The sequence below is a fragment of the Eptatretus burgeri genome, chromosome 3, assembly GCF_056783735.1.
Source record: "Eptatretus burgeri isolate ZD-2024b chromosome 3, Ebu_testis_v1, whole genome shotgun sequence".
Lineage (NCBI taxonomy): Eukaryota > Metazoa > Chordata > Myxini > Myxiniformes > Myxinidae > Eptatretus > Eptatretus burgeri.
The window spans coordinates 91,657,151-91,678,257 of record NC_140963.1 but is presented as its reverse complement, the minus strand read 5'-3'; positions in this window follow the sequence as shown (position 1 = coordinate 91,678,257).

The following is a 21,107-nucleotide window of genomic DNA, read 5'->3' as shown; positions in this document are numbered from 1 at the left end:
TTGGTGGTTCAAACCCTGGCAGGCAGATCAGTCACAGTAAACACGACAACAAGCTGGTCGGTGACATGGGTGGTCGCTATATAATTGCATACTAGTCATACAGTTTTTGACGGATCGGGCTGAATTTTTTTGACAAAGAGGTTGATTATAGTGCACATAAAAGTGCAGAAGCCGATTTTTGATTTTCGAAAAAAAAACATTTTTTTCGGATTTTACTAGGCTACGTTGGCATCCCGGTGCTAGGCTACGGTGGCGTCCATAGCAACGGTGCTCAAAAGCATACAACTAGATCCTGGTATGAACCTACCAGTCAAGTTTCATCAAAATCGGTTGACTCCTCTGGCCTCCAGAGCTGTCCATTACATACAAACAACAGACAGACAGACATACAAAGACAGACAGACATACATTACATACAAAGACAGACAGACATACAGATGGAAAACCTGAGACTAAGGGTAATCTAGCGACCACCCAAAAATGGTACATATCGCTTCCTTGCTTGGATGTTCAGCATTTGAAAGGAGAGAGCATGGACAGTCCCCATAGGTTGGCATCCATGGGGAGGAGGAAATTCCGCATTTTGAAATGCCCCGCTGAGTGTGGTAAGAAAGGTGGTGCTGTTATCGTAACACAACGTTGGTACTCAGAATGCCCAGGTAAAGTGACGGCACTTCCCCACAAGCTCAATGGCTGTGTTTATCTACGTCGAACAGTCCTGTGTGTGCCTCATGTATTTGTATGCATGTCCATTTTCTAAATCAAGCTGTCTTTCTCTGTGCCCAAAAGGGAGATTACATGATCATTACTTAATGTTTTTTTTGTTTTTTTTCATTCTTCCAACACATTCAGAATAAGCAAACAATCAGACAGGATTGAATTAACATTGAAACACAGAGCAGAAACGGCGGTAAAGTCAAGTGTAACGCACGAGTGAAGGTTCACACTGACGAGTGCTTAATTTGAGGTGTACAGACCGAGCGAGTGGAAGAAACACACAGGAAGTGACGGAATGCAGGAATTCGAAAGAAGGAAAGTGAAAGAGAAATGGAGGCACACCATCCAGGGCAGATATGCACACCATCAAGAGAGTAGAGAATTACAAAAGAGAACAATTGTGAATGAAAAAAAAAGAGAAAGAGCGAGCTGGAGATTGATAGATTGTGTGCTCTGCCTGAAGGCAGGTCCTTGGCTGCTTGGCAAGGGTGATACTTGGTGGTTTGCCATTGCCTTCCCAGGAATCAGCCAGGGCAGGAATTTGTGGCTTGACCAGGATGCCGGTGATCACTCGCCTCTCCTGGCGAAGGACACCGTGGGATCTTAAACATCAACCAACGGATGATAGCAGATGGGACACACGTTGTTGAGTCACCCTTTCTGTGAAACACCAGGATGACAGCTTGTAGCCAAGTAGACCTTTTCGTGACCTTGAGCTTGACCTTTGACCCGAACGATCCCAAAATCTAATCGAATGCTTCCTGGATAATAACCAATCATCCCACCAAATTTCATGCAATTCGGTTTAATACTTTTTGAGTTATACGAATCACAAGATTACAAATAAATAAATAAATAAATAAATACACGCCGACCAAAACATAACCTTTTGCAGAATGCGAAGGTAAAAACAACAATAAATTCTGATACTTCGTCACGTGCCGTTACGTCACATCCGATTGCCTCTTCAGTTTGCTCATGTCTTATTATTAGTTCCTCCTCTGTGAATATTTTCTGTTTGAGGATATTGTCACGTCGACGTCGAAACTTAAAAGCAAATGTCCGAATATATTTCAAAAATTTGTGATAGACTAAAAAAACAAACAAAAAAAAAACAACAACTTCACATATTTCGCCACGTGCCTTCATCAAGGAGAAAAAATGAAAATGCGCCTTGACGGAGAAAATAAGTTTCGGGTATGCTAAACATTACCTCGACGTATTTCAACTTATGAGTAACTTACAAGGAACTTGTGTCGACGTGTATCAACGATCGCATATCGTGCCTACAACTTATTCCCAGCGTAGCGGAACGTGTGAGCCATACGGCGAGTACGTCAAAAATTTTCAGCATGCTTGAAATTTCACGACGTACTAAACGTACCACGAAATATGACAGCGTACTTCATCGTTTTTCAGCGTGCTCTTAACGTATACACAACTTACCCATACCGTATTCGACGTGTGCCAGCGTTTTAGACACATTTTTCATAGGCCGGCATAAGCTGGCTAAATCGTCAAGGTGTGACTGCCTGGTTGACACTTCCAATTTTCAGGTGGGTATGATTTAAATCGGCGTGCGGCAGCCTTTTAATAGGCTACGCCACGAGCTCGTCGGCGATACATGCAGCGTGCTATGCCTAAGTTAAACTATCGTTGGGCAAAGGTTGTGAACACCGACAACAGGCTAAGCATTCGTTGGTACAAGTTATCTATAAGACAACGAAACGTTCTGTCTCCGTTACTAATATGTTATGCATATGACCAACACATTATGAATACGACCAAAACTTAAAAAAAACATCAAAATGTCAGCGTACGCCAACGTTTTACATACATTTTTATACGTTGCCATTGCTGGCTAAATCGTCAAGGTGTGACAACGCCTTAACATGAATAAATTATAAGCAAACTTACAAACACAAAAGTGACATAATTACTTATGCAGCAACTTTGCCAGGATATTTGTGATGATGATGATGATTTATACTCAACTTCTAACTCCAATATGATTAAATCACCACACACAAATGCACACATGCGGGACTACAACTTACCTGGCACTGAAACGACCCAGAAGTCGGCTTCTGTCTCAGACAACGAACTTTGTTTTCCCACTTTTTTTTTCTTCCGGCTTCTGAATATCACTGCTCCAAATAAGTCTTTGCCTTTGCATAAGACCAACCTGGTGGTCGGACAATGACTTCATTGAGTGGAAGAAATGTCACACGTAAATAGATAAACGAACCAGTGTATTGGAGATCGATGTATTAGTCAGGCGGCATTTGTTCATATAATGGCAATACTTCGTTATTTTTGCCAACTCCAGTTTCTTTACATATTCATAAGGTTTAGGTGTAAATAAATGGAATTCAACTTGTTGTCAAGTTTCTATGTAATTTTTTCTTGAAATGCCAATGCTTTAAACTTTCGCATAATATCGGGTGCAATAATATGGGAAACTACATGTGTTAGATACAATGCAAACTATATTTCTGCCAGAATATTAATTTTTTTACACAAAATTTTTTTATTTAATAAACTAAATTTAATGCCACTGTGTCCATTTCATTATTTTAAAAGCTAAAAAAAAATGCATAACTATTTAAATTGTATGTATCATAATACTACCGAAATCTTATCTCTCTTTCCAGATTCAAGACAACTGGTGAGCTGTAGGTACATCTGTTGACAGCTTGATCATATCAACTTTGAAAAAACGGATGAATGCATCATTTGCAAAGAGTCAGGCAGTGGTCCCTATTCAGTTGCAAGTCAAAGTCCTTCAAGACCATACAATCCTTTTGTGAAGACTGGACGAAAATCGGACAGAATTTTGATATTCTATACCGAGTGAGAGATCTGATATTTTCTGATGACACCAAACACATCTACCATAGAAAGTGTTGCCAGTCTCTGTGCCATAAAGGTAATCTGGTACGAGCTCAAAAGAAATACGAGGATGACATAGCATCAGCTGCGGAAAGTAAGAAACGCGGGAGAACAAGCATTGAGCCTTCTTCATCTAAAACGAGAAAAACATTTGATCAGGAGCTTTGCATATTTCGCCAAAGCAATGAAAAGAGTGCAGTGCATAGTGTTTCCTCCAGTGACATGGGGAAAAATTTTTTGGCAATCAAGGAGTCCACTAAAAGTGAGGAAGTTGCTGCTAGACTTGCTTATCTTTACAATGTAAAAGATGCTTTTGCTCAAAATATGATATATCATTAATTGCTTGAGAAATGAAATAAGAGATATGGGCTCATCCACATCTACTACTGACAGCTGTCAATATTTTATCAAGGCAGTGTGTGACATAGAAATAACACAAATTGTAGAGTTTATGATTAAAGATGATAGTGAATCAGAATTTCCTAGCTTTGACATGAATTCTGTAGAGGACACATATAAACTCCTTCTTGAAGAACAAGGTATGACAACACACCCTAAAACATCTTACAAGAAACATATCAAGAATATCTTGCTGGAAAAAGTACCAGGAATAGACTTTGCAAAGCGTGGACCGAAGCCAGAAAATTTTTTCTCAACACTGACCAAGGTAAAGTTAATGACGCAAATGCATGAAAACGTCGGAGGAGATGAGATGGAAACAGTGTTCAAGGCATCTCAGATTATTCGCAGGGCAATCACAGAAATGGATGACTGGCATTTTACTGGATCATTTCTTGACTTCAATACGCCTATGAAGCTACAACAATTTCTGAAATGGGTGATCAGTGGACCTCATACGAATCTAAATGTAACTCGAGAGATTGAAATAGAAAAATCCTCGAGAAATCTTGCTCAACATATTATATCGTCATTTAAGTCGAAGCGACAAGTGAAATACAAAGCAAAAGCCGATGGCAAATTTCAAAAAGCGAAGACAACCCCACTTTCAGTTGGTCTTGCTCTGACTTCATATCAGGCTAATAGGTCCACATCTGATGTAGAGACACTGAATAACCTGCAAGTTGCTGTTACCGACGATGAGGTTGAGCGGACAACAACGAGAATGGCAGCAGCCATCATGGATGACATTAACACCAACACGCAAGGTGTACATGTTCCTCCATTTGTAAAGCAGGGAATCAGACCACTGTTTGCAATTGATAACATTGACCTGTGAAGTGATGCAGGTTCGTTTCATGGTGCTGATTTGTTGATTGCCCAGAGGTCATAGGATGGTGCTCCTCTCATTACAAATGACCTCAAACTTGACTTGACTATTCAAGACAAAGCCCTGAAAAACACATTAGATATGCCATATATGAACTGTGATAAGCCAGTAAGTCCAAGTCTGTCTCATCAAGTAACCTACATGTTAGACACCCTGAAACAGGTATCAACTGACTACACACAGTGTGACACTATTTGGTTATTTATGTGTAGCTCTCTGGTGGCACAAATAGTGGATAAACGTAAAGATGCAGATTCTTGGACTGAAGTTGGATCTCGCCTCAATGAATCAGTGGAATTCAATCAATGAATTGTGGTCTCGTCAGACGAGTATGTCAGATCAACCTCAGGTGAAACATCAGTATCACAACATGTTTCCACAGCAGCCAGGTCTACTTAAAGTGAACCCCAGATTTCCTCCAAAGATAGTAGCACGAGCAATAGTGCATGTAGAACACTGCCAGAGAAATGTCATAAATCTCCCACTTGGTCCACCTTCAATTCATTGATACACGACAAGACACCAGTATGGAATGTTGGTATTGTTGCTCCATTGTACAGGAGAAGTCCAACGGAATGGCCAGTGCTCCTCACAATTTTAAAGCATGCTCAAAAACTCAACTGCATTACTGTTGGCAAAGGGCAAATACCTATTATAACCCTTGATGGTGATTTGTATGACCATGCAGTAAAGCTCAAGGATTATAAAGAAAACTGGTACATCAGGCTTGGAGGTCTACATATAACTATGGCAGCACTGAAGTGCCTGGGAAAGTACATAGAAGGAAGTGGCATTGATCTGGCATGGGAAGAAGCTGGTATCTATGGATCAGGTACAGTATGCCAAATATTGGATGGTCATCACATATACAGATGCATTGAAGCTCACATAGTTACACTGATTGCACTTTTCACCATGTGCATACAGGTAATCAGAAGACGAAAGAGCATTTCTTGAGCACCACATCAGCCAAGTACTTGATGCCTTTGCAGCATATTTAGATGGAAGGACTGATTCCACTTTGGAGGAATTCAAATCACAAGTGGCTGAAATGCATCAGACACTCTCTGCCTGTAATAGTTTTGAAAGGCTAAATGAGTGGAAGGAACAAGCAAAAGGTATCTCCAAATTCCTAACAAACTACATGAATCAGGTTGAGGTTCTATTGAAGTTTACTGCTGCTACAAGGACATGCAATTGGACACTTCATTTGGCTAAGGTAGAGGAGCTGTTGCCTTATTTTCATGCTCATGACCAGTACAACTATGAACGATGGGGACCACTCTATGTTGCCAACATGTTGGAACTGCAAACTACAGATCCTGAGACATGGGAATTTTTAGATGAAGGCAACTTTTCTATTACAAAACACAATGTTCCTTTCACTGCGATTGATCCAGACAATGGTATTGAACAGGAGCACAGGAAGATGAAGGTCAAAGGAGGGTTTATTGGCATCACAGGCAAAGAGCATGCCATGGAGAAGTACTTCATTATAGCCCCCACACTATGCAGAATTGTACAGGAATTCAAAGACTATGCTGGAATCAAAACATGGCAGCCAAGTTCTTCACCATGAACTTGTGGGAGCAAAAGGTACTAGGATCATTTCATCTGCAGCAAATGTTTCCAAGGTACTTACCAGACAGGGCAATCCCTTTCTTGAAAGTGATATGTTCAATCTTGTTACATTTGCTGTTACACCTGACAGTGTGTGCAAAAACATTGAAAACCGTGACAAATTGGGGAGAGAGGCATTGGAAAAATTTGTCTCTACTCGGATTGTGGAACAATCAGTCAATTTCTGGGATGCTCAAAAGAAGAACAACTGGTCGTACTTCAAGGATGTAGGAGCTACAGTACAAACTAAAGTCAAAGGGCAATTGGTATCCATTAAACAGGAGAGGTCACTGCTGTCTCCATTACTTGGTGTGTGCAAGACGAGAACTGACTTTTCTGTTAAGGATGCTATTACAGAGTTTGAATGCAGTGTAGCTCCACCTTCCAACTTTCAATCAGATGGATCAATAATAATGCTCTCAGACAAATCCAAACTGGTATCTGCAGTTATGAATGTACCATTGCCAGACGACCTGGCCATCTTAGAACCAGAGAGGGATGCATCCTCAGTCCTGATAATTGACGCAATGTGTATAGTGAACATGGTGCCAAAAAATCCTGAAATGTCAAATGCCTTGCACTTTGCAAAGAGGTTTGTTGACATTGTGGCTGATATGAGTGATTCATATGAGGAGGTCAGGATTGTTTTTGATCAGTACCTTACTGGTTCTCTCAAGGAAACAACTCATCAGAAGCGAACGGTTAAAACAACACCAGTTCACGATCATGTTAATGATAACACCGAAATAAGGAACCTGAAGACCTTTCTCTCTCATGTGAACACTAAGGCAGAGTTGACAGAGTATCTGTCAGATAAACTCATCAGTCACCACCAAAATAAGCCAGAGAGTGATAGTTATGCACCATACAACAATGAAAGCTAATCACTCTTTGTCTGACATTGTTAGTATGCCCGAGATGGCAATGGGTCAGCACAACCTTGAGGAGGGTGACCAGCTTGTTCTTCTGAATGCATTTGACGTCATGGACAAGAACCCCCAATCCACCCTGGATGTCTTCTCAGTTGACACAAATGTTTTTGTTCTCCTTTTAAGTCACTTTCCATTGCTTCCAAAGTCAAATATACTTCTCAGAAAAAAGAGTGACAGAATATCCATCAAAGATTGCTACCAAAGACTTGGACCCAAGAGGACAGAAGCACTCATTGGATGGTATGCTTTCAAGGGAACAGACAACACTGGATCATTTGCTGGCAAAGGTGTATTAAGTCACTTCAAGGCATTTATGCAAGCTGATGATGAAATTCTGAAAGCATTTACTGCATTTGGGTTGACACAAGAGATACCAACATATATCTTTGATCAAATGGAGCGATATCTGTGTTTACTATACAAAACCTCAGACATCAGTGAGAATATCGTTGGAGAACTTAGGTGGGCATTATTTGCACAAAAAGGTAAAGAGGGCCAGCAGCTACCCCCAACTCGAGGAACGTTAGTGCCACACACTTCCAGAGCTTTCTATATGGCTCTTGTGTGGAAGTTATCTAAAGCACCTTGTCCCAAAATACCCTCACCTACAGACTACTGCTGGGAGTCAGTAGAGGGTCACCTCAAACCAGTCTTCTGTGTAAATGAACCAGCCCCAGAGGCCTTGTTAGAGCGAAGGAAATGTTAATGCAAAACTGGTTGTAACAGACAATCATGTGGATGCAAGAAGAACCATTTGGTATGCACAGACCTGTGTGGATGTGGAGAGATATGTGAGAACATTGTACTGGACAAACCTGTAGATATAGATGAGAGACTGATATTCCAGTTAAGTACTTTCATATTACATCTTTGCATTCGAGAACTACGGTTGATAACTGTACATGATCTCGTGTAATTATGGCTAAATACAAGCCAAAAAGGTACATTGTGCAGAAAAGATTGTGCAGTTTGATCTACTTATGTTAAAAAGAAGTCTTGAGATAAGTGATGTGCAGCCTCAATTTCGACATTTAGGTGATGTTATATTGTAAGAACAAATGGGGTTTTAGTATATCAAAATGTGAATTATTGTTGTCTTTTGCATGTATTAATGAACATCAGAAAAGTATTTTTAATGATTAAATACTGCTTAAAAACATTTATTTTGAGTTATTTTTATTACGATCTCATAAACATCTGGTTCACATATTGCAGTTTTTGCCCATTTAGCGTACTTTGTATCGATACTTTGGATAGGTCAATACTGTATCAAAAATGTGTCTGAGAACTTGACAAGTTGAATTTTGTTCCTTGACAAGTGGACAAACCTAAGAAAATGAGAAACCAGAGTTGGCAAAAAAAACGAGGTAGAATACAATTGCTGCCTGACTATATAGTCTAGTGTCTTAATTCCAAACTCATATTTCGAACAGCAAAGATATCATGGCATATCTCTGAATACATTAAAAAAAAAAAATTGGAAGCAATCTAACCATCGGTTGGCCTGATACACCGTCCAGGGTCAATTTTTCTTTCTGATTTAAAAACCAACAACAAAAAAAAACTTTCGCAGTCGGTTTTAGATTAACTTGAAGCATATTTTCCCGAATAATTTTTCTCCCCGAGAAGAGTTTTCGATGTTTCAGGGTGGGACAAACAAATAGACAGTATTAGCCTGCACCAGCAAATACCACCTCTCGCTTCGCTGAGGAGAACACAGAGGAGGGTAAAAAATACCCCCAAGAGGGAGTGCCGGTCATCTCTGCCAGAGGTCGAAAGTAACTCTGTGCCAGACTGGAATAGGGGCAGTTCATAAAGTACGTACGCTCTACTTCCGTGTTTCAAACCCACCCACCCTCTCTGTTTGCAGGCTAGTGACCACCCACCCACCCCCCTCATACATCGCTAATCGCTTGCAAAGTCAGCAGTTCCTTATGAACCGATGTTTGTAAGCCATGACGATGCAGTACCTTGCGGTGTAATTTACCTTTTTCTTTTAATATCACAGCACGTCAATTTTGAAAATAAAAGTACAAATTAACATTCAAAACAATGTTAATGTCATAAATGAAAGTAAGTGTGCATATAAACTTGTATTCCATTGTTTTAGTTAAATCTGACAAAAGCATCAAATGTAATATCCGTCTCGGAGAGTTCCGGTTCTTAATTTTTTAATACTTTTTTTTTTGGACGTACTTTATGAACGGCCCATACGGGGAATCAGAACGAAGTTTGAAGGGCTATAAAATCGGAACGAGAGCAAATTGCAAAAAAAAAAAATGGCTCGTGTTGTTCTAGATAATAGTCCATATAATAGTATCTGAATCACTAATATCATTTGATCTCTCTTGATAAATGAGGGAGGAGATACGATTTGAAATCGACGATTTTCGCAACTTTAACAGCCTCGAGACGTTGACCTCGACATTGGACGACCTTGAAAGTTATATTGTTGTACACGTCTCATCGACCTATATCCATTCCACTATTGGTTATTTGTCTCCACTCAGTTTGATTGTGGACGGACAGACGGATGGACGGACGGACAGACTTCGAGACTGGGGTTACGAGGTCATCTCTACTGAGATGATAGAGATGACCTAAAAAGAGGAGGAAGAGAGAGAGGAGTGGGAGAGTGGGATGGTGGAGGGGGAAAGAGAGAGGAGGGAGAAAGCGAGGAGGGAGGGGGAGCGTGGAAGGAGGGGTAGTGAGGAGGAGAGGGGAGGAAAGGTAAGGAGGGGATAGGGAAAGTGAGGGGGAGGGGAAGTGAAGGCAGCGAGAGGTGAGAGGAAGAGAATGCAGACTTACGATGAAGCGTTAATTACGATTCATACCGTTTTATCAAAATAATTCTGCAGAGAATAACAGTGAAGATGGAAACAAAATAATGTCTGAAATCCATTTTCTACCGGTCATACTATAAACACGGTCCAGAGGCAAACACCACCCAGACTCGTCTGGAGACAAACACCGCCCAGACAACTCCAGAGAAAAACTCCCATCCAGACATAAATACTGCCTAGATACGTTCACAGACAAACAGTGCCCGGACACGTCCGGAGCTAAACTATCCAGAGACAAACACCACTCAGACACGTCCGGAAACAAACTCCCATCCACACGTGTCTGGAAACAAACACCGCCCAGACGCCTCCGGAGACAAACACCGCCCGGACGCCTCCGGAGACAAACACTGCCGGACTCTTTCATGTTGGAAGGGGTGTCTTCTCAGATGGCAATGCCCCCAACCACAGAGCATGTGTGTGGTCGTCCAATGGTTTGACGAGCATGACACTGATGTTATCCATAAGTCATGACCTTCTCAGTCACCAGATCTGAATCCAATCGAGCATTTATGGGATATTCTGAAATGACGCATTTTCCACCTCCATCAAACAGGTTTGAATTGATTGACTTTCTCATGCAAGAATGATACCTCATCCCTGCAGCAGAAATCCAGACACTAGTGGACTCTATGCCACGATGCATAAAGGCTATATTGGCTGCACGTGGTGGCCCAACGCCATATTAAGTGACTTTATATTGGTGTTTCCATTTTTGTTGTCCACAACCTGGATATTAGTGAGGTACTTTCAAAATACTTCTTTGCCAATAATGAAACAGTAATGTCATCAATATCAGGATCATCTGTTTTTTTTTTTCTTGAATCCAGTATGATGATTTTAGATTTGAAGAAAACATTTTAAAACGAAAGATATTTTTGAACACTCTTCGACTCATTTTATTAGCATGTTGCCTTGGGAGTTTTATCAGTGTCAGTGTAAATGTTATCAGCTCTTCACAGCTGTATGCAGTAAGAACTGAGAGTGTTAGATGTAACCAAAGATGACTTTAGGGTGCTTATTAAAAGGGCATTATCACCCCACATTGTCATGATAATTAAATCCATTTCTTTGAATATGGTTTAGGCCTACCTCAGGCACTTCGGAGATTTTCTCAGCTCCAATGTCAGTCACCCAGGCATGCCAAAATATTTCCCAAGAGACAAATTCCATTAAAGCTGTGGTGACAGTGTGCTGCATTATTTCAGAAGATAAGTCCTGTCCAGAAAGACTTTCATGAGTAAACTGAATATTCCTTGTTCAACTTAGCATGTCGAACATTGTCACATGCCCATCATTGTAAAATTACCTCCCAATCTGTCATTTGTGGCAATGCAAGGTGATTTTTGAAAAAGGAGAGCAAACTTAATCACAGTCAGGAAAATGACATCACTGCAGTCCTGTTCTATTTGGCCTTTGCAATGGGGGCTTTTTCTGCAGCCTGCCTATGTCAATCTGCTCACAACACTCAGAGCCTGAGGTTAACCACTGCTGTATCAAGATGTAATGTTGTTACCTCACAAGCCTCAGTGGACTGTTTCAATATCATTATCACCCTTCATGTCTCAATAAACTCACCAAGAGAAAAATTACGTAAATAGGAGTCAATGCAAGTAAAATTGCAGAGTGCGTCAGTACTGCTTCCTGACCATGTTAATTAATAGTTTATATTTAAATTTGCTTGAGAAAAATAATCATTTATAAAAACAATAATAACAATGATCAGCTTTCTCAGTCACCCTTGCGAGACATTTGGGAGCCCATAACAAGCTCCAAGCATTTCATAGCAGAGAATTTCACCCTGGAAAGGTTGCTATTTCATCCCACAACAATGTCAAAGCAGCTCTCAATTTGGCCATGGTACCAGCAAAGTTTGGCCTTGTCTTTTCAAAAGGCACCAAGGGGTTATCAATTAATCTAATTGAGCAATTGCATATTGGACAGAGATTCAATTACAGATTCAACCTCTATGGTTTGCGTAAATAGAGCTGAGGCAGAGCTGTGTATGCAGACCAAGACAATCATTCGGAATTTGGCCAGGTGCCGGAACAGAATATTCTATTGTTGCAAAACACTGCAGGTGCTTATTGCCAGCTAATGGAGTCGGTTGGGACTCCCAGCTTATCATATTTTCAAAGGATGGCACACTAATTGATGCAACGCCCTACCTGAAGAGCACCAGGGTGACAGTTTATTATATAGTCTCGTCCAGAATTTAACCAAGACGAGAGGGATTAAAGACGAGCATTCTACCTCTGAGATAATTTGTCAGTTCATGGTCATTAATGTCCAAATCAACTGCTGCCAGAATGATGAACCAGCTGAATTTCCCTCCAAAAAGGTTGGTATATGATTTGAAGCAACACCAGACCCGGAAAGTACCAGGACGCTTACAATCGGTGATTGAATCATGTCCTCATCAATGATTGAATCCAGACGAAAGAATATGAAGTAAAAGGCCCTGTCACACCTTGACGATTTAGCCAGCATATGCAAAATTTGGCTAAAAACGCTGGCACACGTCGAATATGTTATGGGTAAAGGCCCGGTTACACCTTGACGTTTTAGCCAGCGATGGCAACGTATTAAAATGTTTGTAAAACGCTGGCTTACGTTGAACTTTTGATGTTTTTTTTTTTTAAAGATTCGGACGTATTCATAGCGACTTGGTCTTATGTATAACGCATTGGTAACGGACACAGAACGTTTCGTTGTGTTATAGATAACTTATACCAACGAATGCTGAACCTGTTGTCGGCCTACACAACCGATGCCCAACGATAGTCTAACTTAGGCATAGCGCGTTGCACGCATCGCCGACGATGTCGTGACGTAGCCTATTAAAAGGCTGACGCAGAACGATTCGAATCATAACTGCCGTAGAAATGGAAGTGTCAACATCGCGGTCACACCTTGGCGATCTTCCCAGCGTATGCCGACCTAAGAAAAATGTGTCTAAAACGTTGGGACACGTCAAATACGGAATGAGTAAGTTTGGTATACGTGAGTAGTACGCTAAAGTACGCTATCATACGTCGTAGTAAGTAGAGTACGTCAAGAAATTTTAAACATGTTCAAAATTTTACGACGTACTCGGCATATGACACACGTTCCGCATGGGATGGGGATAAGTTTTACACACGATATGTGGACGCTTACACACGTCCACAAAGGCTACTTATAAGCTACTCATAAGTCGAAACACGTCGCGGTAATGTCTTTTTTTATGCGAAACTTATTTCTAACTTACGTTTGACGTGCTTTGAACCAATTCTTTACGTAGTCCCAACACACATCGACGTATGTAGACGTATTCCAATGACGTCTTCCGGTCGACAAAAAAAAAATAAATGAACGTGTTTCGAGCTTACAACTGCCATATAAAGACGTGTTCCCAGCGGTTTTGGGAATTGGTATATAAAAATGCTGCTCATAAAAGGGGAACCCAACAGTGTTTGAGTCCTTTTTGAGTCGATGTCCATGTCAGCAGTAACAGTATCAGTATCAGTAGTAGTTTGTTCATGTTGGCAGTAGTCGGTGAGTGTGAGGGGGAGGGTGTGGGTTATGATGGATCGTCCTTGCGTCCGCGTGTCCACGGGTAGGAGACATCTTTTCACCATTGTTCGAAGTTCTTCGCGGCTAATTTTTATGGGGCTTTTTCAACAATGAGCTATAGCTTGTTTTTACGATTTAGGTCTATTCATAACGGGTTGGACAAATGCACAATGAACTAATAATGTGCATAGAGCGCTTTGATTACTTATATATACGATATACCAACGAATAATTATCGTGAAGCCGGCGTTCACAAACTATGCCCAACGATAGCCTAACTTATCCATATCGTGCGGCAGTTTATCTTTGCCGGTGACGTAGGGTTTGCTATTCATAGGCTGCCACTCAACGATTTAAATGGCTGCATCTCCACTATTGAAAGTAGACGCTTGTGCTCAACAATTGGATTTTTTTTTTTACACTCAACGACTTTTAAACGGTACCACTCAGCTATTTTCATTGTTTACAATGAACGATTTAAATTGCTGTCACTCGCCTTTGTTTTTTGACGCTGGGGTTTTGAAATTTGAAGCGTTTCTTCTGAACGTGTTAAAACACTCAAACTCGACTATTTTAAATAGACGCTGCTGATGGACAATTGGAATCATAGCCAAGCTAGACATCGAAGTGTGAACATCCTCGTCATGCCGAAGAAAAGTTTGAAGAATGCTGCAAATAAGTGTCCTGGCCGTGGCCGTGGACGCTGACGCAAGGACGATCCATTATACCGACGTCTTTCAGCCTATGAGTAATTTAAAAGTAACGTCTGTCGATGTGTGGCAATGATCGCGTAACGTGCCAACAACACGTTAATCATAGGTTAGAAATAAGTTTCGGGTACGCTAAACATTACCTCGGCGTGTCTCAACTTATGATTAACTTACAAGTAGCATGTGTTGACGTCTGTCAACGATCGTAGACCGTGCATACAACTTGTGGCCAGCGTAGCGGAACGTGTGAGTTATACGCCGACATACGTCGTGAAATTTCAAGCATGAAAAAATTTGAGAACAACCAAAAAGTACAACGTTTAAAGCCAGCGTACAACGACGTATACAACGACAACGACCTATAACGTATTCAACGTGTGCCAGCGTTTTAGAAAAAAAAATTCAAAAATCGGCATACGTTGGCTAAAACGTCAAGGTGTGACCGGGCCTTAAGTTTTGATAACATTAAGAGCACGCTGAAAAACACTGCCATACGTCGTAGTACGCTGGCATTCACCGTTGTACTTTGCGGTTGTCCTCAAATTTTAGCATGCTTGAAATTTTACGACCGATGCCAGCGTATGACTCACACGTTCCGCTACGCTGGCCATAAGTTGAAGGCACGTTATGCGATCGTTGACACACGTTACTTGTAAGTTACTCATAAGTCGAAACACGTCGAGGTAATGATTAGCGTACCCGAAACTTATTTATAACCTATGAGTAATGTGTTGTCGGCACGTTACACGATCGTTGACACACGTCGTGGCACATTATGCGATCGTTGACACACGTCGAGGCACGTTACTTGCAAGTTACTCATAAGTCGAAACACGTCGAGGTAATGCTTAGAGTACCCGAAACTTATTTATAACCTATAAGTAACGTGTTGTCGGCACGTTACACGATCGTAGACACACGTCGAGGTACGTTACTTGCAAGTTACTCATAAGTCGAAACACGTCGAGGTAATGTTTAGCATACCCGAAACTTATTTCTAACCTCTGAGTAATGTGCTTTGAACCTATGTGTAATGTACCTCCAACGCATATTGACGTATTTGATTGACGTCTTCCGGACGACCACAGAACTTACTGAACGTGTTTCTAATTTACAGCTACCGTATAATGGCATATTGGCAGCGTTTTAAAAAAAAAAAACAATAACTTCCGATATTTTGTCACGTGCCGTTAAGTCACATCCGATTGCCTCTTCAGTTTGCTCATGCCTTATTCTTAGTTCCTCCTCTGTGAATATTTTCTGTTTGAGGATATCGTCACGTCGACGTCGAAACTTAATAGCAAATGTCCGAATATATTTTAAAATTCGTGATAGACTCAAAAAATTATAATAATTTAAAAAACAACAACAACTTCAGATATTTCATCACGTGCCTTCACGGAGCCAAGGAGAAAAAAAAGAAAATGTGCCTTGACGGAGAAAATAAGTTTCGGGTATGCTAAACATTACCTCGACGTGTTTCGACTTATGAGTAACTAACAAGGAGCTTGTGTCGACGTGTGTCAACGATCGCATATCGTGCCTACAACTTATTCCCAGCGTAGCGGAACGTGTGAGCCATACGGCGAGTACGTCGTAAAATTTTCAGCATGCTTGAAATTTCACAATGTACTAAACGTACCATGAAATATGACAGCGTACCTCATCGTTTTTCAGCGTGCTCTTAACGTATTCGACGTGCGCCAGCGTTTCAGACACATTTTTCAGAGGTCGGCATACGCTGGCTAAATCGTCACGGTGTGACTGCCTGGTTGACGCTTCCAATTCTCAGGTGGTTATGATTTAAATCGGCGTGCGCAGGTTTTTAACAGGCTAAGCCACAAGTTCGCCGGCGATATGGCAGCGCGTTATGCCTAACTTAAACTATCGTTGGGCATAGGTTGTGAACGCCGACAACAGGCTAAGAATTCGTTGGTATAAGTTATCTATAAGACAACGAAACATTCTGTGCCCATTACTAATATGTTATGCATACGACCAACAAGTTATGAATACGCCAAAAACTTTAAAAATTCAGCGTATGCCAACAGTTTACATACATTTTTATACGTTGCCATTGCTGCCTAAATCGTCAAGGTGTGACAGCACCTTAAGTTTGGTGAGCAACCCTGGCAAACCATAATCTAAATCATGGTAAATACATTGTTATAATTGTAGGGCAAAGGGTAGTGGTTAGTTTGAGACCAAGCCTGGTGTTGGCTTAGTGGTTAGGGTCCTGAGTTCAAGCCCCGTTGGCCGCTGAATTAATATACACCAGGAGGTTGACTCAGCCTGTCATCCTTCCGAGGTTGGCAAAATGAGTACCAGTGTACTGGTAAGGGGGACACTGCATCAACGGCATAGCCGCGTCCCAACCAAAGATGCAACCATCAGCCACAGGCTGCATTCGATATAGCGAGAAAGAGAGAAAGAGAGAAAGAGAGAAAGAGAGAAAGAGAGAAAGAGAGAAAGAGAGAAAGAGAGAAAGAGAGAAAGAGAGAAAGAGAGAGATTGAGACCAAAGCACCATATATGTATTTGCCCAGTTTTTAGGATGTTTAACCTGTATTAAGGACACATGTTAGGATAAGATTCTGGCACACGGCCCATGCATGAGATGGAACTTGATTTTTTATATGTAGAGAGGTTAAGAATGTCTCATACACATGCCGTCTCTGTGTGTGGAACGTGTTGAAAACTGGGTTATGGATCAAGATCTGCTCAAAGCATGCCTTCCGGCCTCGGGTTAGCCTCAGGCTGACAAAAATGCACGAGTTCCTGCCACCGATGTGGGGAGATGGCTCCACCTCTGTGGCTGTCAATCAAGGCTGTGTTAGCCATAATTGGCTGATGGCTGTCATGAGAGTTCTGTGATTGCTACGATCAAGGCCAAAAACATGCGACAGTATGGGGTCATTTAACATTATGTCCTGCAAAAGAGGCCTCTTTCGGACTTCATCACCCATTTGAGCTCGGTTTACCACTGTCTTTGCTGCTGTGACTGTCTGCATTCTTCACACCCACTCTTCTGCATCCCCACAAGCTTTGGCTTTGGACTGTCCAGTGTGTTACGACCCTGAAGCACATCCTTTGGCCTGGTTCCATGTGATAGGATAAGTCTCTGGCAAATGGCTTGCCAGGGAAACTAGCCTTGTCTATTTGAGATTAGATAGGGTAAGAGATAGTCTCGCCCTATGTACCCCCTTGTTGAACTGGGTGAGGCTGGGCCAATGGGAGAGATAAAGTGGGTGATAAAGAATTTTAAATAAAGTTAGCGGGTGATAAAGAATTTTTGATCCTGCCATCAAAGTGAGGAGACACCCTGCCTCCGACCCTCCCCCCCCACCCCCAAGCTCTTCATCAAGGTGGGAGGTGGGCAGGGACTGGGCCTCAGACAGTCTGATGTCTGAGCTATGATTAGTTCACTGTATCTCGGGCAGGCATAATGCTGTGATTGGTGATCAGTCAGTGGGGAAAGGGGGACTGCAGCAGAAAAAGCATGTGAAGGTACCAAGCTTGGTCTCTTGTGCTCTTGCTCTGGCACTGCACACTAGGACGTACACACTTGGCCTGTCTCTTTGGCTGCAGGGACATTACTGTGATCATGATTTACCTGTGCTGCCTCCTCTCTACCAAATACTGCTTCTTACTGTTTAAATTTTAATTTACTCAGGTGGCTGGTAACATATGCAACACTCATGATTTCTTCTTGAAAATATTTTACAGTGTTGCTTCTACATGGTAACTCAAGAAGTTGAACAGGTTGGTATGTGCATGCAACATCCGAAATTATGGTTTAAACTACATTTGTTTCATGATAGAATGTGTAAGGGAGCTGCTAAAGGTTATATTCCTGATATGGCAACAGAACAAATGCAGGCCCAGGTTATGGTCAAAGGATGGGAACGTACAATGATAATGGGTAATATCTTCACCATAGTCGTTCCATTTAAAGGTATTGTTGTCTATCAAACTGCCTATCTTTGTCTTTGCCTACTTTGTGGCCTCTGGGCTCCTGTGGGACACCGATGGAGACCCTTCAGCAATCACCGATTGGTCTCTCCATCCACCAATGACAAGGGACCTTCATGGGACCCATACGCGACCACTCTCTAGGTGTCTCAGTGTCCCCACCCTTATGCCAATACTCGTGAGCAGCACCACAACAATGTAACTCGCATAATCCTGCTCCCTTTCTAACAGGCTATTGGGAGACACGTCCCTCCCCCCAATGTACCTTCTGCCCCTCTGTTATTTTTTTCTACAAGGCTCATGGGGGCCAAGCGGTGCACACACAGTCTTATTTTGGCACTCTGGTTCCTCCAAGAGATGCGGAAAGAGCACGGCCATCCATTTCTAACTATCCTACGTGCAGGCCAGAACAGAGGGGGGGGGGGGTCAGGTGGGCCAGTTGACATGGGCCTTCCAAACAGAAAATGTTCAATGTCTTCAGTTCAAGTCCCCAGCAGTGGGAGATGCTGAAAGAACACCTTCCTGTCTCACTACATAAAATGTCAAAGATAAGGCTGTGTAAGAACAATGTAAAGACAAGGTGGTCAGCGAGAATTGACTGTGTAAGACCAATTGCACGTCATTTGGATAGTGTTAGTCATATGTATTTAGCACCAATTACAAAAATACTTAATGAGCAGTTTGAAATGGTGGCCTACATTTCCCATCTGGCCTGGGCCTATTACCAGCTTTGCACGGGCCTGCCTACGTGGGGTCATGTGCATAAGTGCTCCACCATGCAGAACCCCCTGTTGGTCCCTCAGCTCCACTCGAGCCAGACCCATGTGCCTTAAAGTCCTTAGCTCTCCCCCACCTCAAACTTCTAGTAATCAACTCCCCCTCCCAAACCCCAAGTCTTCAACCTTCACCTCCAAACCCCAAGTCACATTTCCAACCTGGCCTCCAAAGCCAGTCGCCGACTGACCATCCTCCATCATGCAAAATCCTTGGCACACTTAAGCTCCTGACCACATCCAAAGGTTTCATCTGCAGCCTGATGGAGCACTGCTCTCCGCTCTGTGCTGGTATTCCTGCCTCCCACCTTTCTCGGCTTCAAGCTGTGGAAACCAAGGCATTTAGGATCATTGGTATCTCCCGTGATGAGGCTGAGTCTTTGGGCCTCTCACTCTCTCACCGCAGGCAGGTCGGTGGTCTTTCTGTCTTCTACAGACTCCTCTCCGTTCTCACCCCCCCGCCCCCCCCCCACCCACGGCTGTTTGCGATATGTCCTTCCCTCCCCATTTTTCCACAAGGCGCTCAAGATCCACCAGCAACCCCCTTCTGGCAAAATTACCAAAATCAAGAATCACTGCTCACCTTCACTATTTATTTCCTCTTTTTTCACACCCTTGGAACAAACTCCAACACTCTCTTCAGTCCCACTCTTCCCTCCAGGTCTTCAAAACAGCTGTTCACCACCATCTCTTATCTTCCCCCATCCAAAACCACAATCTTTTCTACCCCTGCTAATCCACCCCAAACCCACCTCCTTCAAATTCCTTGCTTTCCTTCCTTAAAGTCCCTGTCTGTCGTGCAAGGACCTGAAAGTCCCTGTTGTGTCCATCTTGTTTACCCCGTGTACCACACCCCATCCCACTCCCTTGCACAGATCTCCCAGTGTCTCTGTTCCCCAATGTTTTGTCCTTCCCTCTCCCACCCCTCTTGTCTTATGCTCCACTTGTATAATCTGTGTTAGTTCTTATACGAGTATTGACATTGTATACAAAAAAGTCCTCGCTCTCCCTTCTCCCAACTCAAGCCTTGAAGCCTGGTGTTGGCTTGGGATCCTAGGGAGTTTATACATTTCATTCTGATACGGTATCTTTGGGATTTCATCGTTGTATCAGAGGCCATGCACATCACAGTTGATCTCAGCCTTCTTTTGTGAAATAGTATGAAATATCACCTGATGTCATTTGACATCTTGAACATTCCAAGATTCACTTTGTTACCATTCTGTAATATTCTTCTGGTGACTATGCAATGCAATGAAACAATATGGAGAGATGCATGAAAACAACACAACAGCATGCTCCATTAGTAAGGCTATCATGTCATTTATCTCATATATATATATATATATATATATATATATATATATATATATATATATATATATATATATATATATATATACATACATACATATATATACACATATATCTTCTTCTTCTTCTTCTTTCGGCTGCTCCCGTTAGGGGTCGCCACAGCGGATCATCCATTATGATCCGCATAGTGATTTGGCACATGTTTTACGCCGGATGCCCTTCCTGACGCAACCCTGGTCGCCTCTTACGACACAGGGATATGGTATACCTATTTTAACCGGGGTATACACCGGCCCAGTATACTGGTACTCATTTCGCCGACCTCGGAAGGATGACAGGCTGAGTCAACCCCCTGGTGTATTAATTCAGTGGCTCAACGGGGCTTGAACTCAGGACCTCTTGGATCCCAAGCCGCTGCCCTAACCACTGCGCCAACACCAGGCTATATATATATATATATATATATATATATATATATATATATATATATAT